A 9,284-nucleotide genomic window follows, 5' to 3' on the forward strand; every position below is an offset into this window, starting at 1 on the left:
CTGCCGATGAAGATTGCATCCTCCTTCTCTCCTTCAACTTCATGCACAGATTTTGGTGCCCTGCACACGTGACCATAATGTACCTTTCTCATGCATAACAATGTACCATCCACATGCATGACATTTACTTTCATTCGCAGGACAATCTCACAATGGATGTGATGGAGAACTGCCATATTTGTGACACTAAGCTTTTCCTTTGCTATTCTGGGCATTGTATGGCTTATTAGCATACTGAGGTTTGTTTTTAGCAGCCTCGCTGGTCTTGAGCACTCTGACTCTATCCACAGATTTAGCGTCACTTGCCTGTGCTCTGTTGTCACCTTGCAGTGAAGCTTGCTGCTTTTTCACCTCCTCACTTTTACACACCATTCTGACAGCTTTGTCCAAGGTAAGTTCTGCGTCCAGCTGCATGCGTTCAGACAGCACCTTATCTATCAGTCCAACAACAAGTCTGTCTCGGATTAGCTCGTCATGTAGCACTCTGTATCTGCAGTGTTCTGCTAGTGCGTATAATGCAGTGACAAATGAATCCACTTGTTGTCCTTCTCTCTGTTTGCGCATGTTTAACTTAGCATGCTCATAAATTACGTGTTTTCTTGACCACAAAGAAACTTTGAAAAACATCACGTACCCCTTTGTAAGTGCCACTTTCAGCAGCCGTTAGTTAGCCCATGTATGATGTCACCCGCCTCGTCCCCCATGCAGTATATCAATGTATTGACTTGATACTCTTCAGAGCTTGCATTTAGGTTACTTGCCAGGTGAAATCTTTCGAATCTCCTGATCCATTTATCCCACTCATGTGGCTTTGAAAAGGTGAAGGACTCCGGTGACTGGATATTAAACGTAGCGCATGGTCCTGCTGCTGCCGCTAGCTGCTGGCCACCGCCGCTAGCTTCTCCTCTGTGGCTCATCTTGTCCTTATTTTTCTTTCCTTTGCAGGTGTCAAACAATCCTTTTCCTTTGACACCATGTCGTGTTATTGAATAACTTGCATTGAGTCCGAAGTATAACGTGAAAGCTTTATTTTCCAGTGTCTCCGAACGACCTGTCCCTAACCTCTGACGTCATCCTCCAGGCCTCCATAGCTCTAATCAAGGTGTCTGGTTTATGTACAAAACGGACAAATGTGAGTTCAGTAGTAGTCCATGTGTGGATTTATGGGGCAGTCTATTTTGTTTTTTCAGAAGGAAAAAAGTATGAGATGTATTCAGTCACTAATTAGCTGCATTTCTGTTTTAGCCAGTGGAGAAAGGGCACAGTTTGATGTTTCTGAGAATTTTTTCCCTTTTTACTTATAACACTGAAATGTATCTCCACAATGTCAATTGAGGATAATGAGGTGTAAAGTTGTGTTGGGATGGCTGTAGCTCAGTAGGTACAGCGGGTCATCTAGTAATCGGAAGGTTGCTGGCTTGAATCCCGGCAGCTGCATATCAAAGTGTCCTTAAGCAAGATATTGAACCCCAAATTGGCGCTTTGCATGGCAGCCTCCGCCATCAGTGTATGAATGGGTGAATGTATTGTAAAGCGCTTTGAATAGTAGTGGCTATAAAAATGCAAGACCATGTAAGTAGTAACTGGATGTTTTCTGCTAGTTAATTGTATTTCTTTAATTGTCTGTGTCTCTAATTTTTCAACATTGTATTGCCATATGAATGTAACAATGCCTTGGGCCTATACGTCCTAATGCATCACATTGTGCATATGTTGTTCTGCATTTACAGAATAGAATATATTGACTCTTTCATTATGTTGTAATTTCTTTATTTGTTACCATAATTACTCATATTCTCCGGCCCCTTATTCTGCCTCAGTTTCATGAACTGGACCCAATTCCAAATTAACTGAATAGCCCTGCCTTAAGCCATTACCGGGAATACTCAGAATGGGGAAGTATTGTTCAGATGAGCCTCCACTTCACATTAGAAGGAGGGAAATATCTGTACAGCTTGTTGAATCCCATGTTTTGTGACCTTGGCTCCCCACAGACACTTACGGAGATGTCTTATTTCAAACCCAAATGTATGAAGTTCTCCATATGCCCCCTTTAACAGATTTATTTGATCTAAAGTGAAATAATTTTGGAATGGGTTACAGCGAGAAAAGATTAATTCCTCTAAACTTTACAACATCAAGAAGGTCAACGAGTTTGAACCTCGTTATGTTGTTCCTGTTTTAACCTCACAACGACACAATGTCCGATTGAAAGACGAAGCAAAACTGTGAGAGAGTGTCAGATTCTCACTTTACTGACATTTAAATCAGGTACATCACACACACACGCACAAACACACACACATACACACAGAGTACTTGGTGGTTCATGGTGACTCATTGCTTCTGTGGGCGGAGCATCTGAGTCACCCTCAAACAACTACAGAGCCAATAATACATTCCTCCATCCATCCCTCCATCACTGCACACCTCCATCATCCCTCCATCAGTTTCAGAGCAACACTGAAAAGGATTTTCTCATATGATCACTTGTGTTCCCTGTCAGATCTGCTTGGTTTGTTGCTTTGTTTTGAAGCAAATAATGTTGTTTTCTTTGGTGAAAAACACATTTGATTGTATAATGTTTCAGCTCTGAACTCAGCTTTTCAGCTATGACATTGTTTTTTTTACACAGCAAGCTTCATTTCCATTCCTACATTGAATGAATTCACTCAACTTGACTCTTCTTTGCTCCAGTCATTCATTCATTATGTTAGTTGATTTATGTTTTAAAAACTTTTACCATTTGTCCAAACAAACAAACACTCTCTCTGCATGTGTTGAAGTGTGATGGGGGTTAGAAAGTGATCAGTCACATGAATAACAAACAATTCAAAAACTAATTCTCTGATTGGTTAAAGTGGTTCCCTCTCTGAATGTTTACAGATATGATTTACAGTCTCCTGTCATGCTTTCCTTTTCTACCTCTGTTTTGGTTTCTAGTTAGCGTTACCATAGCAACATCCAACCCAAACACCAAACAAAGGCACAGCTGAAAACTTTCACTGTGTGTGTATCTGTGTGTGTGTGTGTGTGTGTGTGTGTGTGTGTGTGTGTGTGTGTGTGTGTGTGTGTGTGTGTGTGTGTGTGTGTGTGTGTGCGTGTGTGTGCGTGCATGCGTGCGTGTGTGTGTGTGTGTGTGTGTGTGTGTGTGTGTGTGTGAGGTTACATAACATGCAGTAACTCTAAGTCAGCCAACAACAGAGAAAGAGTTAAGGACAGTGAGGAGCAGTAGCCCAATAGGAATGCTTTGTCTGAACATCTGCTAAGATGAGGACAGTTAGAGCAAAAGACAGAGATGAGTAAATGACTGAGATTAATGTGATCAACATGATGTGTGGGATTAAGGGTAGAGATGGCAAGGATTCCTATATGTAAGACTTGTGAGTGTTCACTTCTTCAGATTGCTGATGGCGGTTGTATGATGAGTTGGTTGTGTGAGGATTGTATTGTAAGTATTGTACAGTTCTACTGTTCATGTATTTAATGTGATCACTTAATACCTTCAGTGATAGATAGCTCCACATTTCTTTGGTTTAGATTTGAATGTACAATATGTAATTTCTTCAGCTAGGGGTCTCTCTGTCAAAACAAAAAGTGTTATTGGATCACATCAGATGTTTTCTACTTCATGAACCTGACAATGCAGAGACAAGAGGGTTAATTAGAGAGTGAATTGGAGTATCTGGTGAGTACTGAATTGAGTGAGGCAGTGACCTGAATTCAAAACCTTGGTACCTGTTCCCAGGGTCAAACACATTTTGCAGGTGTTGATCATCATCGAACAACCACTATTGCTGATGAAAATCTACATCACTCAGGCAGAAATGTTCACAGACGAGGTATTGTTCTAAAGTTTTATTCACATTACTCGTTCATAGACTAATTTCTCATTCCATCTAGAAGTAATGGCAGCAACAGACAACAAAAAAATAACCTCAGTGTTACCTCAGAGTTCACAATCAACAAAATATATAAAACAAACTCTCATCATTTTTATACATTTTAATGCAGAATTTATCCATATTATATATTGAAGTGCTAGGTTCACTGCTAGCAAATGGAAGTTATGGTTGGAATATATATATATATGTGTGTGTGTATATATATATATATATATATATATATATATATATATATATATATATATATATATATATATATATATATATAAACATGAGTTTGTAGTCCTGAAAATTATATTTAAAAAATATTGTCATGTGTATATATGTATATATATATATATATATATATATATATATATATATATATATATATATATATATATATATATGTATATATATAAACATGAGTTTGTAGTCCTGAAAATTATATTAAAAAAATGTTGTCATAAGGTAGATATAGTTGAAGCACAAGTATCTGCCATTTGTAGTCCTAAGATAATATTTACAGTTTTTGTAGAAAATCACCTGCTATCCAGTCCTTCCCTTACCAGCCAGGACTACTTCCTGGATGGGTGCACCTCTGACTATCGGATCAGGATCAAGATGTGAATAGATGACCACCATCCCTGGAGATTCTGGAACAAGGAGATCCTGGAGTATAGGACAGTTGCTGAAGTTGGTCTGACAGTTCAGGTGATGACCACATTAGTACTGCTGGGGGAGGTGAAGCAGATTCTGCTGTCAGTCAGATCTCCTCTTTTCATCAGATGCTCACTGACATTCACCATGTTGTATCGTTTCATTCCCAGGGACCCAAGCACATCAAGAATGTCACCATCACTACATTATGACATAGCCCAGAGCAGTAGGTGGGCTTTGTGATGCCTCAGGTGAGTCTGATTAATATTAATAAGGCAGAAAGATGAAATCAAAAAAGATGCCTGACTGAACTTGACAACTATTTCCCTTCAGAGGGGAGGCGGACCTCAGAACTGGTGTGTCCAAGCAGTCTGACCTGAAGTGAGTTTGAAAGCTGGAGGCTGAAATGAATCTGATTTACATATCTGTGCCAAAACTCCTCTACTGCTCCCCAAAACACATTCATGTTACTGCGGCACGTTCCTGATCTCTAACTTGTACAGTTCTTCTTCAGGTGGATTAGAATCAGATAAGTCGTTTTAGGATCAAATCCTGATTATATTCATGTTATCAGTCCTTTCAGAGCTACAATAAAAAAAAAAAGCAATTTAATCTATAATGTCACACGCAAGTCCTAGAAATCATTGGAAATAAACCAGTCACTACTCATAGGAGACACACTTTTTGAAAATGTAGCAATTCTTTTAATACATTATGTCTGTAGCCACCATCATGTCCCTTTAAAAGTGATCTGGTTTTTTTTCCAAGCTTATTCTAGTCATCCCAGATGTTGAATTTTAGTGTATTTTTTTGCCCAAGTCAATGCGAGCAACCAGATTTTGACTTAAGGGGACAGGTCACCACAACATCAGAAATACACATTTCCCTCTAACCTGTAATGCTATTTATCCATCTAGATTGTGTTGCTTGAGCACTCTGACTCTATCCACAGATTTAGCATCACTTGCCTGTGCTCTGTTGTCACCTCTCAGTGACGCTTGCTGCTTTTTCACCTCCTCACTTTGACGTGCCATCCTGACAGCTTTGTCCAAGGTAGGTTCTGCGTCTATATATATATATATATATATATATATATATATATATATATATATATATATATATATATATATATATATATATCCATTTCATGTGGCCTTCAGATTATCTCATCAACAAGAGCAATGCAAAGTGTCAGATGCAGTGGTGTAAAGCTGCCACTGGACTCTTGAGCAGTGGAGGCGTGTTCGCTGGATTGACGAAACGTGCGTCTCCATCTGGCAATATGATGGACAATTCAGTGTTTGGTGGTTGCCAGGAGAACTGTACTTGTCTGACTGCATTGTGCCAAGTGTAAAGTTTGGTGGAGGAGGGATTATGGTGTGGGGCTGTTTTCCAGGAGCTGGGCTTGGCCCCTTGGTTCCAGTGAAACTATGAATGCTTCAGCATACCAGGAGATTCCATGTTCCCAACTTTGTGGAAACAGTTTAGGGATGGCCCGTTCCTGTTCCAACATGACTGCACCAGTGCACAATGCAAGGTCCATAAAGACATGGATGAGAGGGTTTAGTGTCGATGAACTTGACTGACCTGCACAGAGTCCTGACCCAATAGAACACCTTTGGGATGAATTAGAGTGGAGACTGAAAGCCAGGCCTTCCTGTACAACATCAGTGTGTGACCTCACAAATGCACTTCTGGAATAATGGTCAAAAATTCCCATAAACACACTAAACCTTGTGGAAAGCCTTCCCAGAAGAGTTGAAGTTGTTATAGCTGCAAAGGGTGGACCAATGTCATATTAAACCCTATGGATTAAGAATGGTTTTTCACTTAATTTCAGTATGTGAGTCAAGTAAGCGAATACTTTTGACAATATAGTGTATATACATATGTTTGCTTTGTAGAGTCTGTTGGCCTATACGTCACCTTTTCTGTACCTTCTAAGCTTTTGTAGCTCAAACTACCCTCACAGTGCCACCTTGCATTGCTGAGGGTAAATTGTGTGGAAAAAAGCTGCTGTGCTATTTTATTGTTTTCTTTGGAAATTGAACCATTTATGTTGTAATCTTTAATGCATCATATTTACTGTTAAAACTACTACGTTACCCAGCTGTTTTATGCTGTTTTGACCATTAATATAAGTTTTGTAGATGTTTTGTAGTTTCTGGGCTCGCTTCATCAAAAGGTGTCAGCGCGTAGTTTGATAATAAAAGAATTCTGCAGAGGCAAGGCTGGGTGGAATGGTAGAGCAATCTTTATTGAAACAGATCTCATGCCTGTGTCTGATCCAGAAGCGGCCACTGGTATTTTCTGGTATTTTCAAATTTATGGGAAAAGCAATGCCAAAATGCTTCGCCCTCTGTCCTATCAGACATCCTATCGAGCCTTCGATCTTAGGAGATCTACCAAATGCCACCACCCTTTTCTTCCTGTGCGGGGATTTTTAGATACCCTTCTCCAGTACACACCCACTTCTTCTAATTGGTCCCATAGACTAAAAGAGGAGTTGACTTGTCTCCCTGCTCATCTCCCATAACACATGGTCAACCTTATGTCTTCTCCCCAAAATGACCTATCTGTCCTTTTACAGGAACCTAAACATTTAGGCATCTCCCACCATTTGGCGTGAGGGTCAATCTCAATTTAGTACTTCATGGTCTGCTTTAATGTCTTCTAACCTTTGACACTCACAAACTCTGGGACCCCTGGAGCTGTGAGCCCCACTCCATCTACAGCCCTTCACTCACACAAGGAAAAATAATTAGTCACCGTTAAATCTAATTTAGGTAAAATCAAAGATCAGAATGTGTTGCCATCTGGATACCTCAGTTTCCATCTAACTTTCTGCTTCAAAGACAGTAGCATGCATTTCATAGTGTAAACTAAGTGTTATTTTGCCTTTAGGAACAGAGGTGCAGAAAAAGACCAGAAGGCAATTAATGTGCATTACTGTCTTCTGCAGGTATGTGCTTTTCTTTGTTACATGTTGTAATTTTCATTGTCTCTGTTTAGTCGCTCTCATCAACACTCCGTTTTAATTTGCCCAATGTTCTCCCTTTAGTATATTGTGTCATGGTTTTCAGATTTGTTGTTTAAGGTTAAATGTTTTCCTGCCAATTTAAATAGCTCTTGGCTGGTAATGTGCACACTATGCCAAGCATATGATTGTAGTGGTTTGAGGCACTACTGCCATATTAAACTTAGTTTGGCTGCACCAAGGCCCCTCTGGCTTTTTAGCCAATCACTGCTCTTACCATTCACAGGTGACAACACTGACAAATACCCAGGACTGGATTGACTCATCTCAGAAACCACACCAGACTGAATTGTTCTCCTAATAACACCTCCCGATCCCAGTCTGAGGGAAACTAACTGACCTGTATGCAGAGTGAGGCAGTACAGGTCACACCACAAACTCCCAAACTGATGACATGTCTGAGGCTGAGACAATTTATACATCTGTGAGAGACTCATATAATGACTCTGAAGTTGTTGTTTATCAGAATATTCACAGAGCTGGCAGCAGTGACAGTCCTTTCAACACACTTGCTGTTTCAGGAAAACATTATGAGTTGATACTAGGGACCAATGTTATAAAACACAACCTCAGTCTAAGCTATGTGGGTCCTATTGGGAGACAGTGTCTGGCCCCTGCCCAACCAGAGACCCAGAATATGTACAGTTCCTGTCTATGCATTCTGGTCTGAGCCCCTGGAGAGGTGAAGATATTCCTGACAAGGTCGGTACAGGCAGGTGTAACTCAGCCACCTTACTGCGAAAAAACACTGCTGTTTCCCCAAGCAGCACCATCATGACAGAGCCCACGTCATCCCGCTCAACTCCCAGAGGTGTTTTGGTTGCAAAGATTGTAACTACACTGTGGGGAGAGAGATGGGTCCCACTGAAGCTGATCAGTACATCTGACTACCCGGTGCTGGTGAGGCGCAATGTAAAACTGGCTGATGTCTACCCCGTGTACTGCTTGAGGACGTGGATGTTGCTGAGAGCTCAGAAGTTCCCCTGGTCAGCTGCACTCAATCAGCGGTGCCACCTTCTGCTGATGCAAATTCTGCCAAAGACAAGCTTAGGTCAGTTGGGCTCAGTACTACTGATGTTGAGTCATGTGACGTGTCAAAGGACTGTAAGAGGAGGATGGCTGAGCTTGTTTTGCAGTACGAGGATGTCTTTTCACGCCACCATCTTGACTGTGGGGAGGCAAATGGCTTTGTACACCACATACACCAGAAGCTACGCCAGGTGCTGAGCAAGATGGAGAAAAAAGAAACCATCCGAAAATTGACCAGTGAATATGCATCGCAATTGGTACTTGTGTGGAAAAAAATGGAGCTCTGTGCATCTGTACAGACTTTCGCTGGTTGAATAAGAGGACCCTGAAGGACGCTCATCCCCTTCCTCACCGGGCAGATTGTTTGGCAGCGCTGGGAGGCAACAGTCTTTTCAGCATGATGGATTTGACCTTTGGCATCTACAACATGCCACTCCATGAGAAAGACAGGAAGTACTCAGCCTTTACCACTCCCATGAGCCTATATGAGTATAACCATCTGCTGCAGGATCTTTGCAACAGCCCTGGGAGCTTTATGAGCATGATGACCAGCATTTTCGGGGGCCAAAACTATTTGAGTCTACTATGCTACTTGGATGATCTGTTGGTGTTCACACCTGATGAGGAGACTGGCTTGCTGTGCCTGGGGATGGTGTTTGAGAGACTGCATGGCC

General features: G+C 41.1%; 1 long non-coding RNA gene across 1 annotated transcript; it reads left to right on the top strand.

The window, feature by feature from the left end:
- The first annotated feature begins 4,436 nt into the window (after nt 1–4,436).
- LOC119030204 lies at nt 4,437–7,503 on the top strand. The gene is made up of 5 exons (XR_005078204.1): nt 4,437–4,598; nt 4,715–4,795; nt 4,878–4,925; nt 5,497–5,597; nt 7,449–7,503. It is a non-coding gene; the product is annotated as an uncharacterized LOC119030204 (long non-coding RNA).
- Nucleotides 7,504–9,284: the final 1,781 nt, after the last annotated feature.

Source organism: Acanthopagrus latus, chromosome 12, assembly GCF_904848185.1.
Source record: "Acanthopagrus latus isolate v.2019 chromosome 12, fAcaLat1.1, whole genome shotgun sequence".
NCBI classification, from domain to species: domain Eukaryota; kingdom Metazoa; phylum Chordata; class Actinopteri; order Spariformes; family Sparidae; genus Acanthopagrus; species Acanthopagrus latus.